Genomic DNA, 14,818 nt, shown 5'->3' on the forward strand with positions numbered 1-14,818 from the left:
AGGGAGAAGCCAAGAGTGTTTATGTAGGGACACAAATGGTGTCGCTCAGCCCTGGCTGGACCCGAGTGTGATGCTGTGAATGCAGGTGGCACGGGACAGCCCTTTTCAGACAGGCACTCCTTGCTTTTGGCACCAGTGTGTGTGCTGCGTGCTCCCAGTGGAGGAGCTGAGGCTGTGTCCTGGGAATCCCCCATGGTCTGGGCCTTGGTCCTGGGAAGGTGCAGCTGCCCACCCAGGCAGGCTTTTCCAAACCATTGACCTGCTCATTTTATATTTAGAAGGGATTGTGCCAGTCAAAAAGCCCGAGATGGCTGAAACATTTTTACTGGAAGAGTATCCTTTTATTCCTCAAAATGCTTCACAGTAGCATTTCTCACTTCAGTGATGTTTTCTGGCGGGAACAAGACTGGAATGCGTTATCGGGGAAGTACTGAAATCTGTAATCAGGGCTGGTATGTATATGTAATGTTCTAAATGACAAGAACTGAAATAAAATACTGTTATTAAAGCAAAAGGGTTGCAGCATTGTAAGATGTGATATAGCAGTTCCAAATCAATATGCCTTTTTATGTGGGAAATTTCTTCTTTTTTTTTTTTTTTTTGTCTTGCCAGAGGAGTGCTTTTTTTAATGCCAGAATGTTGCTTGGAACTGTAATTCATGCTCTTCAGCTCTGCCCTTTCCCGGGCGTTTAGCATCGTTAATTGTAACAAAGGGAAGTAATTAACCCTCTTCACTTGAACACTGGGAACAAAGGAACGGCCATAAACTGGATCATAGCTAAGCCAGACCAAATGAGCTTTTTCATCTTGGCCAGGGCTAAAGGCTGGGGAGGGGTGGGGAGATGCAGGCTCTTTGCTGTGAGCTAGTTAACGCTGAGGAACGAAATGGCACCAGCCATCGGGACATAACAGGTCACCTCTCAGATAAAGACTGATGGAAAACTCAACTGAGCCGGGCTTGGATTCCGTAAGTAGCCCTGAGAGCCGGGCGCCCCAGAGCCGTAGGTTGCTTGTAATAGCAGAGAAGATCTCATTACCCACGCTGTCTTGTGTGCACATTCTCTCTCTCCCCCAGATATAGATGTGCTGTAACACGCACTCTTGTCTGTCTCGTTCAATTAGGAGAAGGTCATAATGGCTTGCTTACTATATTTAGAATATTTGAGTCAGTAGAGGTAAATATACAGCATGGCTGAAAGGTAATGATTTCAGAAGGGCCTGATTTATAAGTGAGCTCGTCAACCCAAGGAGTACCTATATTTTGGAAACAGCACTGTTGTTACCCTTTTTTGTTTTCCTCTGGATGTAATTCTAATAGCAACTTGGATGCTCCCACCAGGACAATGCTTCACTTACCTGTTTCCTTTTTGAATATAATATATCCACTATGTACTATAAAGCATATTTGAAAATAAATGGACTTGAAAGTCAATTTGTACCATAACTTTTCTTTGTCTGTCATTTAAACAATATTTTCAAATTATATACTTTCAAATTTTTTCTTATGAAAGGTGCAATTCTCTTGTGCCCAGAACTTGAAGCTAGTTCTCCATCCAAATTCAAGTAGTACTTTGACAATTTGGCAACGTTTTTAAGAGCTTGCTGAGGCCTTGGGAAGAGTAAAATGCGTGGTGAGTGGGTTTTTTTTTTTTTGACACATTAATTTTAGCTCTTGCTGAGAATATTTGCTAATATGCCTTAACAAAAACTGCAGCCTTTATTGATGGGCATGTGCAACTTCTGCAAACCTAAACATCACGCCATTAACTCATCTTTCCCAACTGGTTATAATGGACCATTAGGGAAATTGATAGCACCTATTGGTGCTGTTAGAACCCTGCAGCTCATCAGAATATTTTGCATAATTAAAAAAAAAAAAAAGAAACCAAGAAAAAACTAAATGCACAATCTCTGCTCTTTTGCTATTTTACCATTGGAGCAGGCAAATATGCAAGTCATCTCAGTTGGTTATTCAGATAATCAGGGAATGCTACCTAGAAATATTATTCAATGAACTTTAAAGAACGTTTTTGGCAACTGTGTTGGGAGACCAGGAGTATGTGTTTGTGCAAGACCCACCCATTGTGTGGCACGTAAGTAAATAGATGGTCCGGAGGATACGATGCTAGTGAGTCAACAGCAAGAGCATTGTGAAAATATAGGGGATATCAAGGGTCCATGGGAAGCTTTCCTTGCAAAAAGTGCTTTGAAAATCTGCACTCCCTCTTGCCCAGTGTGTGACGAAGTTGTTCCAAGCCAGGCTGTGGTGTGCAGCAGTGCAAGCCCCAGCCCTGCCGGGGCTGTGTGTGACAGGTGCTTGGCTTTGTATGGGTCCTGTTGAAATCAATTGCTCTAGTTGCAGGTGCAGATCACATTGCAAGACCAGGGCACTGCATGTCAGATTTATAGGCCTATTTCTTTCAACCTCATTTTTGTATCCTTTCTCTGCTAGCCTCCAGCAGAACTATTTTACTTGTTTCCCAGACCTCCTTTTCTTGCACGATACAAAAAAATCTGGTAAAAAATAACTCCTAGCAGTTCAACAATTTTTAACCTAAATTTCACACAGCACATGTGAATTTAACTCTTTGCTGTCTTCTGCTGTGTTCAGGATGCCACAGCCAAAGTCTGGGAGTGAAAGTAGAGAAATACAGGCACTTACATGTCACACAGGCTACTTGTAAAACCTCGAGGCAAAATAATTTGGGGAAGAATGGATCTATGACTGGAATGGGTTTCTTCAGGTCAGTTAAACCCTTGGTTTAATTTAGGTGTTTGTTACCTCACAAGGTGTACCCATAATGCTGCTTCTGTCAGGCTCAGCTCAGGTTGGAGGGTGAGAGGTGCAGGGGCTGCCTCTGCCCAAGATCTAGAGGAACTCTGTCTTCTCTGCCTGTCTTGGGGTGACTTCATGATGCTTGTATCCCCAAATTATCTGTTCTGTTGGTGTTGGATATTGAGTTCTGCAGCTCTAAGGCTGCTTCCAGCAGTGAAGGGGGAGAGAAGAGGTGCAGAGTTTGCTATCAGAGACTGCACTTGCTGCCCTGCATCCTTCACACAGGCTGTGTTAACTGCATTGGACAGAAGGAGAGAGCTCTCCTGTGCTCTTGGTTAGTTTTTGGCTAGATCAGGCAAAGAGGTTCCCTGGACTGTGGGTTTTTTTCCCCTTTTTCTTGGAATTGTTTGAACCTGCTCTGGACTGAAAACCCCGAGGAGCACCAGGAGCTCCCAGCTGTGTCCCACCAACCTGGCCTGGGCTGTGACATTCCCCAGCTCTGGAGGGACTGAGAACAGCCTGAGTGAGCCAGGCTGCAACCCACAGAAGGGACTCTGCTGAATTTGTCATCTCTTCAGATGGGCGAGAGGTTTTGCTGTTTGGTATTGTTCATTTTTGTGCTGGGGAGGGCTTTGCCTGTTAAATATTTTTTTTTTTTTCCATTTCTCTTCAATGAAATATTATTCCCCAAACCAGTTGGGGGAGGGACTGCTTGAATCTGTTACCTGGAGGGACCCCATATGGAGGTTTCCTCCCAAATTTGCCCTAAACCTGGACGCTGCCCCACCCTAACTGTGGTCTTGTCATGTGCGTTAGGATCTAATTCATTGCTCTGTATCTATTGTTTTCTCTGGTATAGAATTCATTTTGGGTAGTCTTCTCCAGTGTAGCTGACAAGGAGCTTTTTGTGTGTGTTGTTTACATCACGAGGGCTCCCCAGAACACTGATTTTTTTTACCAAGTAGTACCTCAAGCTAATAAAACGTTAGTGAGAAAATCTTGTTGGGAACTGAGGCTAATGTTGCATTTTGCTTAGCAAAATTGCCATACCTGTGCCATCTGACAGACCTTTAATTAATCCATGCTTGTCATTCATTTGAGATTTTCCTCCATACTCAGCCCAAAGTCCATCCAGGGTTGCTATGGGTTAATATTTTAATTTTTCTCCTGTTCTATTCTATTATTCAAGTAATAAAACATCTAAATGAATAGATGCAGCTTTCCCTCAGCATATTGGATATAATGTAGTTCTCTGCTACTTCTGTGTACAGTCTGTGAGCGTGAATTAACTTCTAGGGCTCCTATTTCTGGACTGTGACATCACTGAGTCACCCTGACAAAGGCATCCTTTTTCAGAAGAGATTTGGTTTCCTTCTCAAGACTCTGTAAAATAACAAGTGTATCCAAAGAAAAGATAAGTGAAAAGCCGGCCATCCAAAAAGCAAGATACTTAAACTGGAGAAGAATATTGGTTTTCTTTCTTTGATCTTCTCATGTTCTGTTTTTCAGGACTCAGGTCTAATATGAGATTATTTTTAAACTGAGATTATAATGTTTTAGCCCAACTGGCCTTGCTTAAGAGTGGCAGGATACCCGCACTGTTTTCTTCACTTTATGTTATGCGTTGGTGGTATTATAATTATTTTAATTATAATAGTTATAATTATTATATATTTTGCAAGTCTGTAATATGAAAGACTGGATCATTATGATATCCTGCCATCCGTTGTCCAGCAACTCACTCAAATTCCTGAAGAAAAATAATTTATTTTCTTGCCTAGTTCTGGAAATGTTCATGAATACAAATAACAAATGCAGATGGTATAGGGACAGTGGTATTAGAAATTGAAATGCCCATTGTGTATTTTGTACAAATATATTCATTATGCTAGAAATGCATGATGACTGAGCGGTGGTCCCTGTTGGTCTATGGTGGCTACAGTTGATGGATACAGATTATTAAATTTTATTTTAATAGCGGGTAGTGACAAAGTGTCTCAGTGCTTAACAATGCATCCTAGTATCTGCTGTACAAACACATGCAAATATATTTCTGTAACAGTCAATGGAATGCTATTGTGTCTCTTATGTTGCAGAAGAAGCTGATGCCTGAGTCCACAGGCACCTAAAGGTAAATAAAATTAAGAGAACTGAACAAATTTTTAACTGAGTGATCCAAAATGTGCTTCCTCACGAAGACAAGGTGGCCAGCACGTGCCAGGTCTCTGGACCAGGCAGGTGACATGGATGAATGCCAAGACTCTCTGCCTGTGTTGCATCTGGGGTTTGCCATCGGCTGGCTCTAACTGTGCCAAGCCCAGAGCCTCAGCAGGCTCACGGTGGTCCATGGCCACCAGTACTGCCCTCAGCTGCCCTGTGTCCTCAGCACTCCTGAGGGCTGTTCCTGGGCCAAACCCTGCCAGCACAACCCTCCCTCTGCTCTGGTGCCTCTACATCTCTCATCCCCTCAGCACATCTGGCCAGAGGTGTGCTGCTTACCAGCCTGAACGAGGCAGGGAATGGTTGTCAAAAATGCTTGCTAAGGGTAGCCCTTACTCTCCAATACCATAAGCCACAGGCTGCTTGCAATGAGTGGCAGATCTGTCACTGATTTAAGGCAATGAGAAACAGTACTTGTGAAGTGTGCTGGGCCAAGGAGTGAGAGCCCTGTGAGCCCACCCTGGGCTGTGTGGCCCAGCCAGTGCGTGGGGCTGGAGCTGTGCTGCTCACCAGCTTAGCCAAGGGTGCTGGCAGGGGTGGAATGGAGGCTTTTGATGTGTCTGAACCTTTCTGCAGTCTCACTCCTTGAAGCCAGCAAGAGAGAAGTGAAGGGCTTGTGGGGAGAGGATTTGCAAGGTATGGAAACACTGTGTTGATGATTTGACAGTAAATGTTCTTCAATTACAGCTTGTCCCACTCCTCTGACCTTCTGGCCCCAGTGCTCATTATGAACAAGGTCTGAGCTGCTCTGAGTTTGACTCGGTTTTTGTGCTCTGGCAAACTCCCACTGCTTTCAGGACAAGCTTGATTTAATATAAGGACTAAAATCCTTGGGGTTTGGCCTTAGGAGAGTAGTAAATGCAATCAGCTTCTTTGGTCTGACAGAATGAATAAAGAGAGTCTCCAGAGCACACAGCATCAGCAGAGATGGCAGAGATTATGAGGGCAGATCTGGATCATATTATGGGTTCCCAATTCGTGGTAACCACTTGTGAAAGAGATGTGGGCATCACCCTGGACAGCACAGTGAAGGGCTCCCCTCCACATCCTGCAGTGCTTAGAAGTCAAATGAATGGCATCCATCAGGAGAGCAAAATAACAGCGAGACTATTAGAATGACATTTTTATAAAGAAACTCACTTTTCCTGAAGTTCTCATTACTCCAACCCAGAGAGGAAATAGCAGGAATATCAGAGTTTATACTGGGATTATGGAAATTTGTGGAGGTGTGAAAAGACTTCTGAATGAGGAGAGAGTGAAAAGATTGGTACTATTAAATTCAGGTGAAGATAAACAAGAAGAGACATGACTGAGGTACAGAGGGTAACAGATGCTATTGAGAAGGTAAATCCAGAACCACTTTTCCTCTTCCTGAATAAAACAATTGATTAAATGGATAAAATGCACATTTCAGCCAGAAAAGGAAGATATTTGAATCCATCTTAAAGGACTTATTGTAATCAGCTGCAGTCCAAGCCAAGTAGCTGGTGAATCTTGAAAAACAACTATGGCATTTACAGTCTTTCCTGAGTTACCTTAGACATCATGCACATGGCTTTAGGGGCAGCCAAGCTCTCAGGCTTCAGGATCTAACAAAAAGATTAATCCAGAGGCTCTAGGAAACAATCTCTCCCAGGTACACTAATTCATTTGCCTGCCTTGGAATTCTTGTACTAACTCTTAAAAACCTGAAGCTTTGGTAGGAGACCCTCTAAGCATTAGACAGACCATTATTTTGAGCTGGTGTGGCAACTGTCTTTAGAGAAATTTGGTTAATGAAGTAAGTTGTTCTGCTTTTACAATACATGCCATCTCCAGGTTTGACTCGGAGAAGTACCAACAGAGCATTGCATTATTCCTGGACAGCTGAGATCAGTGGTGCTCTCCCAGCTCTATACCAGCCCTGGCCATACTTCACTGCTGCCTGCTTTTCTTCCCTAGCATTTTTCAGGAGAACAGCTTTTCTCTGAAATTTGGATCTACCTTGGGGTTTGCACAGAAAAATGCAATGGAGAGGTGGGCTGGAGGAAGGGACACCCACTAAGCCCTTTGTGGTTTGAGTCCCTTGTGTCTCAGGAATTTGTATGGCATGGCTCTGTCCCTTGGGTGAACTGTAATGAATGGTTTAAGCTCACACACTCTGTTTTGTAATTACAATAGGTTAAGAGAAGGTAGGAGTAATGCTGCTCAGCTAATGAGCAGTAACTAGTTTAGGCACAGAAATTCAGTCTCCATACAGTCTCTGTACACCACATTCTCTCCTAGCAGGGTTTTCCATGTGAGTAAAACTTTAAGAAACTTAATAAGTATAGGTGTGAGCAGTAATTGTTTTTTTTTCACTATGTTGGTACTCATCCACACTGCCTCTTCTTTCATCCCATATGAAATAAAGCAAGTCCATAGACCTGATTTTGATCATCTGGGCATTATTGGAGTTAATAGCAAACACAGCTGGAAAGATTTTAGTTAAGATGATCAGTCTTTGAGGGATAGGTTTTTGCAAATGAACCAAAATATGAAGAAACAGCTGATTACATCCATAGCTCAAAGCTGCATGAAGGAGCCATGGTGGTTGCTTCTTTGCCTTTTGCAGGAGACAGTCAGGATCACCTGCTAAACTCATTTCGGGTGCAACTACTCAGGTGGGGTAGTTTAAGGGTAAGAAACTTAAATAGCCCCCTTTTTTTATTTTCTTTTTTTTTCCCTTTTCTTTGTTTTTTTTTTTTCTTTTCCAGCTCCCCCTCTCTGAACATTACAGAATGTATTATCTCTCCATGAAGTTACTGTTTTATGGCTTGCACAAGTACCTGGTGAGCTGAGGGTTAGCACTGCACTGCCTGAGCAGTGGTAAGCACCAAAGTTTATCTTTTCACTTCTCTTTAGTTGTGCATTTTCTGCTAGGAGGCACACTGCATATTATGTGGAAAATGTAAGTTTTCAAGCTATATGTGCAGAAAAGAGTGCCAGAGAATTAATTCCTGAAAGAAGTTATCAGTATTGAGAGAGATTTGTCAGAACTTACTGAAAATATGATTTATTGTGTCCCAGTGAAAAAAAAATGGGGCAATTTTATTAAAGTTGTGTTGGTGGGGATTCCACCCTTGGTTTCTATGATGAGAAGCAGAACTGGCAGTCTCTCTGTGCTGGTGGGTGTGCTGGGACTGTGGGTGAGCTGGTAGTGGTCTGGCAGAGCTCTGTGGAGTCAGGGGTTTTTGGCATTGCTATGGTTCAGAGGCTTGGTTTTCCCTTTTGTTGAAGAGATGACAGGTTTGCCCTTTACATACCCCAGCTCTAGATTCCCAAGTGAAAAACAAAATCCACAGCAAACTCTGAAGTTTTTCAAGTGAACCTTCCCTTGTTTCTGCAGAAGGTTCCCTATGTGAAAATGTCACTGCTTTGTGTGCTGCAGCTGAAGGGTCTTCAGGGCTGCACTGGGCTCCTCAGGACTCTCTGATGGAATTTGACTGGAGTGATGCTCCAGACAATTTTTTAAAAAAGCCCATGGTCTCAGCAGGCTTGCAGAGAAAGATCAGATTTGGAAACAGCTTGGTGCTGGTTTTTTGCAAGCTGATGTTGCAATTGAAGCAGGGACCTTCTGAAAACTGGGTCCTACAACCCACAGTATTTATTGCTGGGGCTCTCTATCTGTAGTGAACTGGGAATGAGAGGGCAGAACTAATGGTAATCAATACCGTTTGGGCTTTTATAAGGATGTTATGTTGGAGTGGCAATAGGATTGGTAGGTGTCAGCTTTAGGCCACACCTGCAACACTGCATGAAATCCTGGGAACAGCATCCTTTAGAAAATATTGACAAACTGCTGAGAAAGTGAGAGGAGCAACGAAGCAATCAGAGCAGAAGGGACCAAATGATGAGAAAGGATTAAGAAAAAGCTAAGTGCCATATCTATGACTTTGCTAGAGGATGATTGATGGGAAACATAGATAAGTTTGAAAGGAGCCTGAATTAAAAAAAAAAAAAGAGTGAGAGAATAGTTAGGACAGTACAAGAAGGTATAACTAAGAATGATGGGGTGAAATTAAGCAAGAGAAAATTTAAGGTGAATCTTAGGAAAAAAATCATTACTGAAATATATTAGGCTGCTGAGCGATTGTCCATGGGGAGCAGTGCAAACTGCTGCCTGTATATTGTTTAGCCTGGGCAAAATGTTGTCAGGCATGCAGCCAAGGAAGTTGCAGGAGCAGGAAACTGAAGCACACATTCTTTTACCAGTGCTTTTAGGTTTTATGTGCATCGTTTACAGCTGTAATTTGGTTAAAACTGTTGCATCAAAGAATCTTTGACCGCTCATCCCTGCTGAAACCGATGAAATCAAGATGCATAAATACCTAATGTAGACTTTGACCTGAAGGGCTTGCTACCCATTATGTGTGAGGATGACAACAGCAATGTGTCTTGTACCTGAATGGTGGTGCATCACCAGAACCAGCCCTGAGCAGCGGGAGCCCTGGCAGGATGCAGGGCAAGCTCTGCTGTGTTGTGCTGTGCCCTGGGAGCCCTGCACCCATCAAGGCATCATCCACTCTGAGCTGCCTCCTGCACCGCTGGGGCTGGCACTCCCCAGCCCCTCCAGCCCCCAGGCACAGTGCCCTGGAGATGCACTGCTTTGGCTTTGGGCACAGAGGAGTTTTCCAGGAAACAGCCATGGTTTTAATTCAACCAGGCAGGAGAAAGGCTTTCCTCTTCAGCTGGTGTTGGTGTCTGTGAAAACGCAGTCTCCATTTGTGCCTACCTGGCACGTGGGATCCTGTGTCCCAAAAACCTTCTCTGGGAGAGGGGCTGAGGGTGGCCTCTTGTCCTTCTTAAGAGTTCCTAATTGAATGAGGGCTTTGAATGCAGGAACTTTTCACTTTTTTCCTAAGAAACTCCTCAGTTTTGTGGAAAACTTAAATTTCTTGGGTTGAAGAGTAGAAAGAATAAACCCAGATAGTCTGTGGGCCAGTCCCTGCTGAGAGCAGTGAAACCTGAGTTTCATTCCCTGCTTTGGTGATATCTTTGAGAAGTAAGGCTACTGTTTGCATCTTGTGCATGATTTGCATCTTCTGGCTTTACTGTGACCTCGGGGTGTAAACAGAGGAAAAAACTTGTTTGTGGATCACAAGCAACAATGGGAAGGGACAGGTTGTAGGTTTGTCAGAATTGTCAGGACCTGTCTGGAAACAAGCTACTTAGGGACATGTCAAAAATCAGTGTTGAAAAATGGAAAACATCTGAGGATTGTGGGTGGCTTTGTAGGCAGCTTGATGGCAATATGAGGACTTCAGCTTTCATAAAGGTGAGACAAGCAAGGGCTTGATAAAAACACAGAGTCACCGGGGTCTGGGTGGCCAGAAGTCCTGCTGGTGGTGAGATGGCATATTTGTCATGTAGGGCTTCTGCAGCACTTACTGGTGCTGGTGAGGGAGAAAAATAGGAAAATAAGCCTTAAAGGAAGTAAATCCAGCTGTTTACCTCTCTTTGCTCCATAATGTTTCTTACTGTTTTCAGAGTTCTGGCTCTGTTTTATAACAATTTGAAATAGTTTTGCAGTATTTTTTTCCTGTATTGCTGCCCTTTGCCTTTTATTCTGTATATTCACTACTCCCTATCTAAAGAAATTCTGACTAAATTCCTTGAGGGTCTGACCCTTCCCTTAGCTTTAGTTTATGCTCCCTTGTTCTTGTGTTTGACATAAGCTCAAACAGCCTTGTAAAATCTCATTTCTTTTCCCTTCAGGATTGTATATTCTTCTATGAAATATTTCCCCCACCTTCCTCTATCCCTCTATCCTGCCTCTTCCTAGAAAAGTGCTTCTATTTTGGTAACTGTCTTGTTCAGTTAATTATTAGAGTTCTGGATTCTTTTGTCACTTGATCCATTACTGTCTCCGTTATGTGTTGCTGTTCTACACTGAGTTTTAGTTATAATATAAGCTTCACCTTTTTTTGTTTGTTTGTTTGTTTTTCCAGCACTCCCTATTATTTCCTTTACATTCTCCTATTTTTTCTCTTCAGTAGTTCAGTACAGGACTTAGCAAACCGTAGGCTGATTGCATCACATTTTCTTTTCAGAAAGATGTGTTCTGGTCTGGGTTTGTAGCTGCTCACCAAGAAGATGTAGTATACTTAATTCAGCACAATGATGTTATACAAAATCCTGAGTTACAAAAACCATACAAGGAAATGGGAACCTAACTTTTGTAAAATTTATTTGGCTCTGTGTTTTTTTTTTGTCAATAATTATAATTTTGAGCCCGTGCATTAAACTAGCACTGCAAACTGCCCTACTGTCTATAATACAATACAAATTACAATAGACTTATTTTAAAAATAAACAGTGCTAAGTAGAACACTGTTGAATCCAGATGAACACAGTGCTGCAGATAGCTTAAAATGAAGAAGAATTTGCCAAGAAGTAAGCTGATTAGGAGGGGAATGAAAATTCACAGTGAAAGGTATTTGCTAGTCATACAAGGGAGCTGAAGGCTCCTGCAACTCATGTCTTAAACAGCTCATGCTGCTTTTTAGAACACAATTTTCCAGTTTCTTTTCCCTGGAGTGTGCCATTAGCTTTGGTCTTCCATTAGCTTCCTTGGTAACTTCTTAAAAGAACTCTCTAGAGACGAGCATGTCTCTGGAGGACAAATACCAGCTTGAAGAAATTGAACAAATGAGTGGTTTTAGTGTGAAGCAATTTTGCTGTTTGTCTTTTTTATTTTAACTTCAGTCAGGGAATAGAAAACCTGCTATCTTTTGTTTTCTGAAATATGGAACAGATATCAATCTCAAAATCTCATTATTAGCTTACATGCTGCACCGACCAGGAATTTAAAGGAACCAATTATAAGGTCTATCAGCCTTAGTATTTGAGATGGGTGCTATTTCTAAAATGGGATCTTTTATTCTGCAATTCTGTCTGTGAACTTTACGTGCTTCCTAGCCTTTGAGCTGTCTACAGAATTTTCTCAAAATTAAGTGCAAAATTCAGCACAGGCTTTTTTTCCAGACATGGATATCTCCAGGAATAAACTTTACAAGTAATGTAGCCCATATCTTAAGGGATTATTCTCCTTTGCCCAAAGGAAGTACAACTAGAGACAGAGAAAAACCACTTCATCTCTTCAAGCAATATTTCCCAAGTACTGTACAGCATTTTCTACCAAACATTGTCAATTTTCAGCCTCCTACAGTATTTAGAAAAGAGTTTAAAAAGAATTGTTATCATCTGAAATGTATCACAATATTTTGTACCTTGAGCAAAGTTATGAGTTCAGTGGTTCCTGTTGGCACAGCTCAAACATACTTTTCTGAAAAGATAATGATGCTTTAGTGTGATTTGGCTTCAGGACAGCTTTGCCCGAGCCAGCTCTGTGGCAGCTCCTTAGTGCATTCCTGGGCTTGTTCCTGCAAAGGTGCGTGCTCTGTTTCAGCAGCAAAACACTGCATGTCTGTCCCTGTGGTTGGCACAGCGAGCCTGCTCCTCCAGCTAACTGATGGCAGCTGGTTTGTTTTATTGCTCCAGCCTAGGTCTTTCCCTGTGGCATTCCACATGGAGCCTGCTCTGGTGCAGTGCCTGCCCCAGAGCCTTCACAGGGCCAGCCCCCAGTGCTCCCCTGCCCCAAGGCAGCTCCTGCCTCCCTGCAGCCAGTGCAGCACAGGGCTGCTGTTTGGTGGGTGCTCCTGCTCACCTCCTGCTCACCTCCTGCTCCACCAGTAGCCACTGCTCAGAACCTGATGTCTCACTGCAAAATACACACACACACACACACAGAGATGTATTTATATACGTATGTGCACATATGCATGTGTATGTGTAATCTCTTCCACGAGATAGACACTCCAGGATGTGTGTCCTGGCCAGTTCAGGACTCTTCAGGAGGTGTAGGCACAGAGGTGGCATCAGGCTGGGATCAGGACTCAGCTAAGGAAACTTCCCAGCAGTGGCACCACATTTAGGGGACACCCCAGGAGATCACAGCCAAGTCCCCTTGCCCTCTCCAGATCCCAAGTTATAACAAATGAAGCCAGATGGCCAACTATTGTGAAAGCTGCTTTCCCTCCCGACTTTTGTTTTTGTGGTATGCTGTGATGACATGAGGATATGCCAGGGTGTCAGACAGCACAGGGCCTGCCAAAACAAACTGTTCTGGGTAGAGGGAACAAAACCTGGCACGGAGTGTGCTCATAACCTCAATCAGTAAAGTTGTCTCTTCTTTACCTGGGTGGTTTTACAAAAAAAAAAAAAAAAAGAGCAGGAGAAAAGGAACATGCAATAATCAAAATTTTCCTTTAGCGAAGTCCTTCCAGATCAGTTGGTTCCCAAATTGCTGAGTTGGGAATGGTGGTTGTTTGTGATCATATTCTACAGCATAGGGTATTCTCCTCCCTTTACCTCTCAATGTAAGAAATAGGCATCCAAGTAGACCATACAGATAGTAGGATTAAAGGAAAACTGATAGCATTTTTAGCTGAGTATAACATGTTTTATTTCATATAAAATAAGTTTGCATGACCAAGAAACTTTTTCTTCATATTCTACTTTTCCTATATTTTTGTTTAAAGAGAAAAGCATTTTCTTTTATTTTACAGCTAGCCAATACAGAGACAAAAAGTAGTTTGACGTTCAGTAGAAACCATTCGGTTAAGGTGGAAAATGTAAAGAAATCCCATGTCTCCAAATAAAATTGTTTCAGCCATGTGTGGGTGACAAGAGGATTTCTCTTCCTGAATATTTCATCCTGAATATATATTTCACCCTGAATATCAGGATGATCATTGCCGTCTTATCGTTCAGGAAAGAGTGTATTTGTTATTTTTAAATTCACATACAGGAATCAGGAACATACTATCTGGGATCAAGCTCTGAAAACTTTCCCATCAAAATAGCCATGGTGATGAACAAGGCTGAGTTAGTGGGGTTTTGCTTTGCTATTTGCAGATCATCCAGTACATGGAGGTTCCCAGCAAAGCTAATTACCTAGGCATTAGAAGTGTACACCGTGTGTCCAGCTCCATGCTGGGTAGCCTTAGCTAACATCCCCCTCTTGATGGGAGGGGAGATCTCCTTGCTGCGTGGTGCAAAAACTGCTGTTGGTTTTATTGCTCGGTGGAGGCAAAATTCGGCTTTGGGTTAAAGAGGTAAAATGGCATTTGTGACTGTGACTGGTGTGCTAGCCTAGCTGTACAGCAAAGGGAGACCTAGCATGTTTCCTGCACCCTCTAGGCCCTTTCAGCACTTCAAAGCAAACAGATGCAAATATGATGGCTTTCATATAAGGTCTGCTTTTGTATTGCAGCTGGATTTTTGTAGTTTTATGGTGTATACACCACATTAGAGTCCTCTGCTTTCCACGATAATAATTTTTGTCTTTATCACTGTGCGGCTATCACATAATCTAGGAGCTTAGCTGAGCTCTTGCAATAGGTTATATTTTATTGACAATCAAAACCTAAATCTTGGCGTTGTGGCAGGAGCTGATCTTTGCCTTGCAGTTTATTGGGCAATATTCAAGTTGTTCATACAGCTCTGTAGATATTCTGGATGCTTTACAGACAGATATAACACCAGGCTGTGCCCCAAGGAATTTACACTCAAAATTCAAGGTGGCACAGGAGCAGAAGAGAAAGCAGATGATGCCTGAAAGGAAGACTGGGAGTAAATCATCAGCCTGTAGAGCAACATTAATGTCAGCATTCTGAATACTGAAGTCACCAAAAAAAAGCTGCTCTTTTTGTAGATTGTGTTCTTCTTTTCTCATTAAATATTCAGTTTTGCATTGATGCTAATGTGTAAGCACTATGAGACCATGTAGGTAGCAGTTGC

Source organism: Cinclus cinclus, chromosome 9 (genome assembly GCF_963662255.1).
Source record: "Cinclus cinclus chromosome 9, bCinCin1.1, whole genome shotgun sequence".
Classification (NCBI taxonomy): domain Eukaryota; kingdom Metazoa; phylum Chordata; class Aves; order Passeriformes; family Cinclidae; genus Cinclus; species Cinclus cinclus.